Raw genomic sequence first — 13,046 nt, forward strand, 5'->3', positions numbered from 1 at the left:
AACTGTTTTACAGTAATAATTGTTATTGTTTATTGAATACTTAAAATATGTCATGAACTATTTTAAGTGTTTACACATATTAACATACATATTTCTCATAACCTAATAGGTAGGTATTATTGTTTATTTCTGTTTTAAAGATGAGGAAACTGGGGCACAGAAAAGTTAAGTAACTTGCCTAAGGTCCCAGAGCTAGTATGCTGTGGAGCCAGGATTAGAATTCAGGAAATCTGGCCCCAGAGCCCACACCCTTAACCACTAAATTTGCTACCGCACACAAGTTGTACCGGTTTACACTGGCACCATTACTAAGTACAGATGCTATTCTCGGTTTTGGAACACTTCTAATTTTTAATTAATACATTCTTATGTAGATCCTAAGCTTCCCTTTCTCACTTTAAAGGTAAGATTGGGGGCCGGCCCCGTGGCTTGGTGGTTAAGTGCGCGCACTGTGCTGCCGGCGGCCCGGGTTCGGATCCCGGGTGCGCACCGACGCACCGCTCCTCTGGCCATGCTGGGGCCGCGTCCCACATACGGCAACTAGAAGGATGTGCAGCTATGACATACAACTATCTACTGGGGCTTTGGGGGAAAAATAAACAAATAAAAAATCTTTAAAGGTAAGATTGGGAGTTGAAATGGAGGACTCACTCTTCTCTACTACCTTCTGTCTCCTCTTGCCCACAGGAGGAGGAATGGGAGTAGAGGTGTGGGCGTGACAGCTGTTTCAGTATGGGGTGAACATAATAGAATACTTTGTGCCTATAAACTGGAGCTTTGAAAAATCATTGCCCTGTGCTTATATCTGCAAAGTGTGCAAAATAATAACAGGTACCATTTATTGAGCATTTCTTATGTACCAAGCATTACCGTAAGTACTCTGCAGACACTGAGTCATTTGATCATCAGACGGGTATCATTACTCCCTTTGGCAACAAGCTAGGAAGATGCACTTAACAATTGGCCTGAAGAATGATGCATAAATGTCAGGTAAATTAGACATTAAACTTTCAGGACTGATCACTGGCCTTGGTTCTTTAGTTTACCTTGAATGAATGAGACTGTACTGCCCTACAGACACAATCCCTAATGAAACCGACTCCCTGCTCACCTAACAGATAAAAAATAAGCAACTCTACAAACCTAAGCTGGGCCAAAATCAGAGACAATAGACATTTTTTAAGAGGCTCCCTCTGGGATTTTAATTTTAATGCAGTTTAGAGTCAGTGGGGGTTGTTGACCTCCTGCCAGAGCCAATTACAAATCTGGCAAGAAAGAATGGTGATGACAATGCTGGAAGAGGTGACAGTAGGCCCTGTCACAGTGCTACCCAGTGGGGTAGGACACACAGCGCCATGTCTCTGCAGAAGGATGGCCAAGACAAGTGGGGACTCCTTCAGCTGCAAATTTACTTTTTGCTGTGGCTGCTTAACTAACTCCTAGTGTCAAAATACTGTCATCTATGGATGAGATTCAAGGAACATCAAGAATGGTAAAAAAGGGTCAATCAGGCAAAGAAATGTGATTACATCAGTCAAAGACAAACCAATAGTTTTAAAGACCATCTGTTGTTTGAGGGTAGACCCTATAAATAGGAATAAAAGACTGATTTCAGAATAAATAACACTTTCTAATGAGGTCATATTTGTTCAAGATGGCTGTGCTACTTCTGTTACAAGTAGGAAATGGCCAGGACACTTATTCTGAAATAAACTTACCAGTTGATTTTTCTATTTTTCATCATTGTTAAAATTTAGACTCTCCTATGACAGTTCTTTACAGATTAAAAAGAAAAACTATATATATTCAAAAGAGAGTTTTGATCCTATTACTCAAAATCCATGCACAAGAAGTCTGCTAGTATCAGGGCAGATGTATTTGGAGAGCTTTGCAAATCCATGGCAGAAAGCATGTTTTCTCTGGAAGCGCACAGCTGGTGTGACCCTTTCCAGCTGTCCTGTTGGGCAACCCAGATGGCGGGCGAGTGCAACCCCATGAGTGCAGGGTGAAGCTGAGAGGAGTGCAGATGCTCCTTAAGTTCAGGCTGAATCCTCTTTGGGGTGGATTGACCCTTCTTCCCACAGCTGCCCCTCCTTCCTAGAACCATACAGAAAAGGCCTATGGGGCCACCAGAAAACTCTCAGGTGACCTGAGGTGAACCAATTTTCCCTTTACAGTACAGATTGCTTCTCCAGCCTCATTTTCAGAGCAGACACAGAATTTTATTTCTCAGTTCCACAGGGCAGCCCACAATAATACCTGTTAATGTGTCCTGACCACCTCAGTACCATTTTGGGAAATTTACTCAATTGGGAAAGTCCACAAAGAACATTAGAAACTATCAACATGAGCCCTGGGAGCTCACAAACCTATTACAGAGCAAATTGACTCCCTGGGCTCTCTGGGGATACGGGAGGAATTCTCATCTGAAGGCAGAGTGGCCCTGGGTGCATCCCACCTCCTAGCCCTCCACAGAAGGCTATTCCAGCATGGCGGAACATTCTAGAGCCAGGCAAAGAGAATAGGCTTTGAGTCAGCTCTAGATTCAAGACCTAGATGTGCCAATTAGAGCTGGGTGGACTGGGATCAATTCCCTAACCTCTGAATCAGGGATGAGGATGGTCTGCTCCTCTCCGGAATGTTGTGAGGATTAAAGGAGAGACCATCTTTAAGGTGCTCAGCCTGTTGATTGTCTCTCAGTAAGCACACAGTGAACATAGGAGTCGTCGTGACACCCTTTGCCCACATTTGAGACCAGAGCAATTGGGTTTAAGTGCTGAGCCACTGAAAGGAAGCTTCACCGACAGCAGTCCTGGAGAAAACCTCATACTGAAGTTATCCAGCACTGGTTCTGAATACTTCCTCCCCACTCCTTTCCCCCACTTCTCCACACAGCAGCAGTCTAGCCTCCGCGTTGATGTCTACACTCCAGTTGCAGGGTGTCAACTAAAATCCAGATGAGGGGTGAAACTCCAGGCCCAAGAGCGTCTGGTTGCACATGGTTGTAGCATCACGGTTGAGACTGAGCTGGGCTTTGGATTCAGACCTGAACAGGAATCCCTCCCTCACTCGCCATCTCAGCCCCTACTGTCTTAGGTGAACATGGCCAACTGAGCCGTTTTGAACCTGCTTTCTTGTTTATACGAAGAAGATAATACCCAATTCAGTCATTGAAAGGGTTAAATGAGATCATATTTACATGTAAAGTGCTTAGCACAGTAGCTGGCACGGAGTAGGAACTCAATTCATCACCATTGAATCCAATTCAAAAACTGCTAGGTGACTGCAGTCTTTTTGGTGCATTGAAACTAGCAAGTAAATTAAAACTGTAATCAAAAGATAAGCTTGAAATCCAACGCTCTCCAAACAAACATTGGTGTGTACACATTGTGCTTAATGAGGTAAACATTTCAATGGGCTTATGGAGCTCTGCTCACACTTTACCTACTTTGCCTATTCGGATTTCTTAACCTTATTCACAAGAATTATTTGTGCCAGGCAAGGTGTACACTATTTAAAATTAGTAATTTAATACTAAATTAGCTTCCTCTAGGAAGGAAGGGGGAAAGGACCAACCTTTTGATGACCTGTAGGATATTAACATGATGGGGGTACTATTTACCCTCTTTTTCACAAATTGGGAAAACGGGACTAGGATCAAAGTTAAGCAGGTGGGGGAAGCAACAAGCGTCAGAGGCAGAATTTGAATGCAGGTCTACCCAGCGAGGCTGCCCATCCCTGTGTCCCCTTCTGCTTGCACTGACTTTACAGTTTCTCAGGTTTATTCAAGAGCCAGCCTTCTAAATAGGGTTCTCAGGAAGCCACTGTTGAACTAATAAAGACCATTTACCGCCATTCGACGGGAATTAGGATTTTAGTTCTGAAGAGGCTGACATTTGGTTGTCCTCTCGCTTTTCCAGCGGTGATAAAGAGCGACAGCCACTCCATTACAGTGACTACTCAGTCCGCCCGCCTGAAACGCTCCAGGTAGATTAATTTTGAATGATGATTCACCTTCCTTTTCCTGTTTTGATGGAACACGGAGACTGAACCATTCCTGTCAATAAAAAGCTCGTTTCCAACCGGCAAATTCGCGCTATAATGACAGTCTAATTGGCTGACGCGCAGGTGGGATTTCCTGTCGCCATTTTAAGGAAACACAACTCCCTGCAAAGAAGTGCCCAGTCAGTTAAAGGGGCTGTGCCTGGAACAAAGAGTAAGCAAAAGGAAGGGAAACGGACCCAGCTGCCCTCGTCCCCTCCAGCCTGCTCCCCGGCTCATCCTGCCGCCAGGATTTGGAGCGTCCCTGCCCAGTTGACCCGGGGGTGGAATATGTGGGGTCTCCAGGGGGGGCGAGAGCGGGCTCCCGCCTCTCCGCGCCTAGGCAGGTGCGCGCTCCGAGCTCAGCAAATCCTTCAGGTCGCGTCACACCCAGTCCCCAAAACAGAGCTCCACAGCACAGATCTCGGGGAGGGCTGGCGAGGGCTGCGGGTGCTGGATCCGGAAGAGGGAAGGCACTCCCACTGCGGGTTAGGGACAAAGGGTTTCCAAAGGGGCCTGCGCTCTCTGCTCCCCCGGCCGCTTTGGTGCCCTTCCCGCCAGCCCGGGCCGTCTCGGTGCCGACCCCAGAGCCAACACACCGCTTCATCGCTGCCCGCAGCTCCAGGCGCTGCCAGCGGCTCGCGGGGCTGCGCGGGGACCAGCCACTCCAGCGGCCATCCTCATGCGGCGCCCTTCCCACAATGCAACTCCCTTCGCTTCCTCGGCCCCGGCCCGGCTCTGGCGTACCCCAAAATGCCCCCCACTCCAGCGCACCACCTCGTCTCCTCCTCCCGCGCCCTGTTAGCCGCTCCCACCTCCATCCCCAAGGGCTCCAGTCTCCAGCTGCCGCCGCAGTTGGTTTCTGGGCTCACTGCCGGGCCCCAGGGGGGCGTAGGCCAGGTGGCCAGGCTGCGCGCAGCCTCCGCTGCCGGTACCACCGCCAGTGCGCCCGGCACACGCGCGCCCCTAACCCCTCCCTCACCCCTTCCCCGATGCTCAATCTCCGCCAGCCGCGGTCGCTGCATCCTCAGCGAGCGGCAAGAGAGAGGCAGCAAGGCGCGGCCGCCAGCAGAGACACCATGTGACGGGCACCGCTCAGTGACACACAGCTGTGATTAAAGAGCGACGGCGCGCGGGACGCGGAGGAATGGCCTGACTTTCCCCGTTAAACCATCACGAGCCATGGATGCGCAAGGGCGGCGCGCCCCCCAGTAGGAGAATGAGTACGATTCGAGACCCTCGGCGCCCGAGCGTGTGGATGTAAGTGCGAGGCTGGCGAGCAGAGTGTGGGTGGGGGTTAGTGGTGGGGGAAGATTCTGATGCAATCGGCCCGGAAAGGAAGAGAGCCAGGAGAGCGCGGGCTGGGGCAGCCACGCCGCTCTGCCTGAAGGTCGCCGCGAACCTCCGCCCTTCACCTTGCTCAGAAATCCGCCACGCCAAGCCAAGCCTCCCCGCCCAGCCCTCGCTGACGGAGGCCACCTCTTCCCGGCCGAGGCAGCCAGACCTTGACACAAAGGACATCACTCGGCCAGGAGAAAGTCCCGGAAGGACGGACACCTTGGTGTCTCCTTTTGCCACTTTTCTCCTTACCGCCCGAGGTAAGGTGATTTTCCGTGCCCGGGGAAAGCTGAGGGAGTGGCGGCGGGGAGGAAAGGGATGTTTTAGATGTGAGAGGAGGCGCTAATGTAGAAGTCATCCATGCGGGCTTGAAAGGAAGGAGTGCGCGGCTGTGCCGGATGCCTTTTGCTTTTAGGAAAGGAAAAGTCCAGGTCCTCTGTTCTTCCCAACGCACGCGGCAGCGTGAGGAGGCGCAGGGGCCCCTGATTTCACCTTTGCGTGGGCTGTGGTTTACTTTTTTGGTCAGTTTTCATAGTAGCTGAGTGTGGCACCAGATCTGGTTAAATTATACGCGGGTCAGGGACCACGCGGGTCTGGAGGGAGAGCGCAGCCGACTTGAGGTCGCGACTGCATACCCGAAGAATGTTTGAATCCCGGACATTTGGGGGGGATTCCGTGTCCGCAGGGCCCAGAGGTGAGCATGTGATGTCCCCCGGGGTGTGCGTGGGCCGGCTGGGTCTCGGGGACTGGCCGCCGGCTGGGGAAGGGAGCCGCGGAGCGCGAGTCATCAGGGGCACGTTTTGCCGCCCCTTCCTCGAGCTCTGGCCCTCACTCAGTAACCACGGCGAGTAGGAGGATGTGGGGGGGGGATGACTAAAGGATGCTGGCAGTGACTCACTGCCCTTTCCCGCCCTGAAGAGGTTCTTTCGAAAATGAAGGAGGGGAGAAAGAGTAGTGCAGATCTGAGAGCCGGGATCCACCGGAGCTGGCGAACAAAAGGCCACTGCTTGCGCGGGGCCCGGGCGCGGACTGCCCTCACCTCCCTCCCACCCCCTCCTCCCACCCCCCGCACCTCGCTCGCTTCCCTAAACGTTGCCACAAAAGGCCTTTCAACTCGCCGCGTCGGTGCCGAGCGGAAAGCGCTCCTTCGCCCAAGTGCGCGCCCCGGGGCGCCCCCCTTCCTATAATCCTCCTCCCCCCGATCATCGGGCTCCTCAGCACCCACTGGGACCCCACAGGCTACGGGGCGGGCTACCTGGGCGCTTATTCCCCGTGGAACCGCCCGCCCGGGGTTTGGGCTGAGCTGTAGCCAGAGAAGGTGCGAGTGCATATGGCGGCAAAAGGAATTTCGCGGTCCCAGCGTCACGGCGTTTCGGGGTGCCTCTCACAGGCTGTCTTCGGCTCGGGAAGGTGGTGCTACAATTGAAAGTCCTTTGTGTCTCGCTCTGCGGCGCGGACCCAGTTTTTATAGCGCTGTTTCTCCGGTGGAAGCCTAATTGCCGCCGAGATCATGTACTTTTTCAGACGAGTCCGTGGTGATGGATGGAGGAAGAGCGAAAAAGACCCCAGCGCTAGGAAACGGTGCTTGTTTGCATTTGGAAGGGGATTTGACATCTCTGCAGTCGGTTTTAAATTTTTTAATATTAGGGAGAGGAGAGAATCAGTCTATGATTTTCAGGCTGCAGGGCCCAGCAAGGCTGTAATTTGTCACCTTGATGGAAGAAACCGTGCGGCAACTCGTGCTTCTGACGTCAGAAGGACAACGGAAATAAAACCTGAGCTAGGTGGCTGGCTGGCCTTATTGTTAAACATCTCACGCTGGGTGGATTCTCCTGAAATCCATGCAAAACGGCCAAGTCGGGCCACTGATCCGGTGTGGGCCTCCTCAAAATGGCTTTACTCTTCAGGGTCGCTTTAGTTCTCAGTATGCCGCCTTAGACATCCGGAAATCCGCCTAGTTTGGTTTGAGGTCTTAACCTTGATGAGTTTTATTCACTTATTTTTTTCAACGTACTCAGTGAGTATTTCCTACTGAGAGCTTATTGTGTGGCAGGCAGCCAAGGAAATAAAGTTCCTGCTTCTGTGACACCTCCATTCTCTTGGGGGAAAGAGACAATGCTGGCACATACAAATGAATTTCAGATACTTGTTAGTGCAATAAAGAAATGAAACAGGCTCATGTGATGGGGGAGGGTGCTTGAGGTAGACGACCATCTGGGAGGGCCTGTGTGAGAGGGTGACATTTGTCATGAGACTAGGAGGCCAGGCATTCTGGCTATAGCTAGTCTTGTCTTTTGCTCGGTAATATTTGAGGGCAGTACCCAGTCTAACTCGTTATTGTTCCCCTAATGCCCAGCACAGAGTGGCTGCTTAATAAATGCCTGTTGGATTGAGATCATGGCCAAGCCATCTCATTCACCTCTTTATGTTGCCACCTCAGTTGTTGCCATCCTTTCCTTTCTGTATCTCATTATTTGTTCCCCTTCTCCTGAGTTGAAACGGTAGAGTCATTTTCTACTCTGCTCTTCTTTCTCTCTTCTCGTCTGCTCACTTCTGAGCAGTTACCAGGCCCTTGCAAATGCTCCTCAAAGCTGTCTTCTCATCTCCATTCCTACTGCCCAAGTTCAGGTCCCTGTCGCCCGACCTCGACATGGCAATTCAGGTAGCGTACTGGGATATAAGAATCATGAAACAGACATGAAGGTGCCCTGAAGAACCCAGCACTCAGAGGAGGAAGGTGCAAGTGCAACACGTGATTAAGAGTGAAGAAGCTGATTAGCGAGGCATGACAGCTTTCTAGTTGGTCTCCCCACTACCAAGGTCTGCTCCCCAAGTTCAATCTTGACACTTCATGAGATCTGTATTTCTAAAACTCAGTTCACATTTTTCAATGACCTTGATTTTAAACACCTTCGGGGGGCTCCCACTGCCTTCAATTACAGTCTGAATTCCTCAGCCAGGCACTCAGGACCCTCCACAATCTGACTCCTCGCCCCTTACCCTCTCTTTCTCCCAGTTCACCCTATGCCCTTCCTGTCACTTTTCTGCCTCAATATCAGTGTTGATTCCAGACTGGAATGTCTACTGAAATCCTATATATTTGTGAAGCCCTAGCCCAAATAGCACTTCTCTACCTCTTCAAATAAGTGTTCGCTGATCGCCTCTTGGCATTTTTATAATGATTTATCTTTCACTTTTTGCACTATTGTCACTCCTGGTGATGGAAGGTGGAGGATAAGGCCGTAGGCTTCGAGTCAAATGTATATCCCAGGTCTCAACTTACCAGCCCAGGGACCTTGGGCAAGTGGTCTAGCATCTCTAAACCTCAGGGCTTTTTTTGTTTGTTAAACGGGAATGATGATGATGATGATGGTGGTGGTGGTGATAGTGGTACCCATCTTATTGAGTTATCCTGAAGATTTAATTAAGATAATGGATGTGAAGTGCTTGGCTCTGTGTTAGCACTCCATATATATTGAATTAAAAAGGACTTCAGGTTTCTCATCTATCAGAGGAGGTGGGGAAGTTGATCAGTAAAGTTCCCCTTACCTCTGATATTCTATGAATATTTAATCATTTAAAAATACTTTTCTGAAAATAATATCTTAATAGAAACTGCCTGAATCTTTTCAGTCTCTGGGAGAATATGCATCTATGAAAGGTGGTGTGAGGGTAAGGGAAGCATGTCAGCACGTTCAAAATTGCATCATGGACTTCAGAAAAAGACACCTTGGAACACTAACCCTAAATTGAGTTTTTTAAAAACATTGTTATACTTATTTCTGAAATCTTATCTCATTATATTCCTTGGTTTTTTAGAGACCACCTCTATGTTAGGGTTACTTACTAATAGTAAAGGAATTCAGTGACTGCAAAGTCACCACGGTTTGGGGAAACTTTGCAAGTGCTGGGCTTGCAATCAAGGAACTCTGCCTCCAGTGAAGGTACAATGTGTCTTTGCCAATAATTAGCTCAGTATAATTGGGTAGTTCATTTAACATCTTTAAGCCTCCTTTTCTCATCTGTTCAGTGCTAAGCATAGTGTCCGAGCTGCCGAACTCACAGAGTTGTGAAGATACAATGAGAATAGAGCTGAGAAAATCCTTGAACAAGTTAAAAGAACTATTCCAGATGATAACCATCTGGAGTTAAACACTCTGCTAACCTGCGATTTTAGATTAGTGATTCTCAACTCTGGCTTCACATTAGACTCAGTTGGCGTTTTTGAAAGCTACCAGTGTGCAGACTCTATGTCCAGAGATTCAGATTTAGTTGGCCTGGGGTGGAGCCCAGAGATGGGAATTTTTTCAAAAAACAACAAAAGGGATAATTCTAATATGCTGTGGTTTAGATTTAAAAGCAAACAAAACACAACCAGAAATTAAATTATGACCTCTGTATGTTGTTTGATAAAGTCTTAGTGACGCGAAATTGTTAGCTTGACTGACTTTTCTTCTGATTCCACTAAACCAACCAGTTTTGACATCATGGAGCTACAGCCTCAGGTTACAATTTAGAACCTGAGTTTTCCCAGGCATGGAAGCCTGTCCAGTGATACAGCAGGGCCACATAAAGATTTAATGTGTGGATCTCACTTTCCATCTCTTAGGAGTGATGAAGAAGATTGGAACAGAAAGAGACAACGGAAAGGATAAGGAAAGGGACAGGCTGTGGCCCCGGGTATGGGAGGTGGGGGCTCTGAGTGGGAGAGAGACAGGACAGAGTACAGAGAAAAGGTTGTGTTTGATTTATTGAGCTGGTTTTGTTCAGGTTGCAAACTGGTGGCTATGTTTGAACCAAATGAAGCCTGTGGGTATATTTTGTGTGACCTCCGCTCGCTTTTAAAATTGTTTGGAATTAGTTGTCAACATTTAAATATCAGAATTTCACTTAAAATCTGGATTTCTGGCATTTCTTGAAAAAAATCCTATGATCTGGCTTATTCCTGCTGAAATAGATGGAACACATTTTCTCCAGTTCTTTATGCCCAATCTGCCTTGCTCATGTATCTTACCTACCTGGGTCCCTGCTGCATTTGGTTTTAACCCTTGTCTAACTCTGTAGATCTTACTGCTGGCCGCACATTAGAATTCCCTGGAGAGCATTCCAAATATCCATGCTTGGATTCCATCTTAGACCAATTTAATCAGAAACTGGTATGTGTTGCGGGGATAGGGGGGTGGAGGGGTGTCACTGTTATTTTTTTTAAAGCTCCGAGGTAATTCCTAAGTCTAGTCAGAACTGAGGACTACTAGTCTAAGTCACCTGTTCAAAAGATTTGTCCACAAGCCCATCTTCCTATCTCTGAAAGTGATCCATTAAGAAAGAGTCTATAGAATCATGCATCCAGAAGATTTTACACCTGGGAGACATCTTTGAGAGAGCATTGGTTAATCTGACTTTCGTATTTTAAAGTGAGAAAACAGAGGCCCGGAAAGAAGAAAAAATTTGTTCAAGGACTATACCATGATTTGGTATTGGATTATATGGTGTTTTAGTATGTTTTCTCTTTTCAAATAAAGGCATATTTTAAAAGTTTTTTTTAATAAATGATCTTCTTTTCATGCACCACTTTGTAATGCTTTAAAATTCTTATTATTTCTGTTTTTCTTGAGTATTTTGTTGGGAGTTAACTGTCATAGCTTAACTAGGGCTTAAAAACAAAGACATTCCCATCCATTATTTTTAGTTCAATAGCAATCCTTGATCAGACATATCATTAGAGCAAAAACATGCATGTACAAAGAAAAAGAATTTTCTCGAAGGCTGAAATAGTCCAGGCTGTTTTCATCTCCATAAGTTTTTAGAAATTATTTAAATCTATAAATTTTCAGTTGATGAGAAAGATTTTTAATTTTGTGGTATTCTCATTGCTCAAATACACTCACTGTTCTAATTAAATTAAGCATCAAATGTTGTTGTTTTTAGTGTAATATACATTCCATCCTCCTATATCCAGAGTTACAGATTGATTTCATTAACTTCTGAAGTTTAGCAGTATTTTTTGTCTTAGAGAAATCAGAGTAGTTTCAAAACATCTGAATATGGATAGGTTAATTCCCAGACATCCTAGGCTGGGCATGTTGATAGACATTTAAAAGATCGTATGGGAACCGAACAGAAGAGGAATTATGGAGCGTAGCAGCAGGTGTCAGGATACTGTAAACAAGAGAGGACGCAGGGGACAATCTGTCCGAGGAAGTGAGCAGCTCATGTCCCTGCCCCATGTAGAAAGGGTCCGTACTTGTTCCTGGTGAGCTTCCTTTAACACAGGGCTACACACCTTCGGCATACTGACTTTGCAGGCCGGGTAACTCTTTGTTGTGGACAGATGTCCCGTGCATTGTATGATGTTTAGCAGCATCCCCGATCTCTCTCCCCTAGAAACCTGCAGCACCCTCTCACTTGTGACAACGAAAAATGTCTCCAGACATTGCCAAATGTCCCCTGGAGATGGGAACCCAAATCGTCCCCAGTTGAGAACCACTGCTTCACTACAACTCTTTCTCTGGACTTTTAGAAATCATGCCAAGAATTCTCAAACATTCCAGGCCTAGGGGCCAGGATGTTAATGATAAATACTTTCTATTTATATACTATTTTACAGTTTTAAATGTATTTTCATAATTCCCACATGCCCAGGTCAAATGTAAAGAAATTAAGTGGCAGACTTAATGAAAACTATGAGATAGGGCTGTACACCTGGCTTCCTTTATATTCCTCTTTTTGTTTTGTTTTCCTGGGGAAATTGTGTTTCTGAGGATCACTGATATATTGTCGCAGACAGATGATCATAGCTTTCTTTTTAAATTTAGTCATCATCATTATTGTTAATACATATATCCTCTCACCACGTGATAGGGAGCTATGAGGTCTATGGCCTCTGTCCCCAAGGAGTTGAAACTGTAATTAGGGAGAAGGATAACTACATAAAACAATTAGTAAAATATATTAGAGCCCTTGCTATAAGCCAACGAGTAGTCTATACAAAAGTGCTGTAAGAATTTATCACAAGTAAATAACCAACCAGGGGTTGGTCATTGGAGAAAGACATCACAGAGAGGTTGGTTTGAAATTTTTTTTAAAAAATCCTTACAAGCAAGCAAACTGGGCTTTGAAAGAAATGTCATACTTCATTAGGTACAGGCTGGATGGCAAGGTGGGGGAAGTGTGTTCAACACAAAGGGAACGGTGCACAACACAAAGCAGAAAGCTGCATAAGAGTAGATCCACTGCAGGAATGGAAGGTGCAGAAGGAATGTCATGGGAGAGAAAATTTAAGGGATTATGAGCAATTTGGGCTTTGAATTTGAGGTGCCAGAGATTAGACTTCACCCTGTAGACATTAGGAACAGCTACGATTGGCAAGGAGGGAAGAGGAATGTGCAGGACACATATTTTCAGGAAGAATCTGTGTCTGTAGATGGGAGGGGCTAGGGATGAGTAGATAGCATGGAGGAGAGCGGCTGTGGCAAAGTTAGGGTTGTGGAAGGAAGGGACATTATGAAGGAATGTCAATAGCGCTCGGTGACTGATTAGATAGGAGGTAGCATTGAAGTGATACCCGGGTTCCAAGTCTGAGTGATGAAGAGAATGAACATTATCTTTAACAGAAATAGAAAAGCTGATGCGTGAGGTCCAGTGGTGTGTTCAGTTAGGCACATGGA

The 13,046-nt window shown here is 47.0% G+C and overlaps 1 protein-coding gene across 3 annotated transcripts in view; it reads left to right on the forward strand.

Moving 5' to 3' along the window:
- The first annotated feature begins 4,969 nt into the window (after positions 1 to 4,969).
- The window catches only part of SLC38A1 (solute carrier family 38 member 1), a 67,769-nt gene continuing 59,692 nt past the window's right edge, over positions 4,970 to 13,046 (forward strand). Inside the window, exons 1-2 of one of the 3 annotated variants that reach the window (XM_087442518.1) lie at positions 4,970 to 5,301; positions 5,466 to 5,639. The gene's annotated coding sequence lies outside the window, so the exon portion shown is untranslated. Of the gene's footprint in view, positions 5,302 to 5,362; positions 5,640 to 13,046 lie in introns of those variants that run through there. The other 2 variants (XM_004429423.3, XM_087442517.1) reach the window with 2 other exon arrangements.

This window comes from Ceratotherium simum, chromosome 17, assembly GCF_057802395.1.
Source record: "Ceratotherium simum simum isolate JZ-2026a chromosome 17, ASM5780239v1, whole genome shotgun sequence".
Classification (NCBI taxonomy): domain Eukaryota; kingdom Metazoa; phylum Chordata; class Mammalia; order Perissodactyla; family Rhinocerotidae; genus Ceratotherium; species Ceratotherium simum.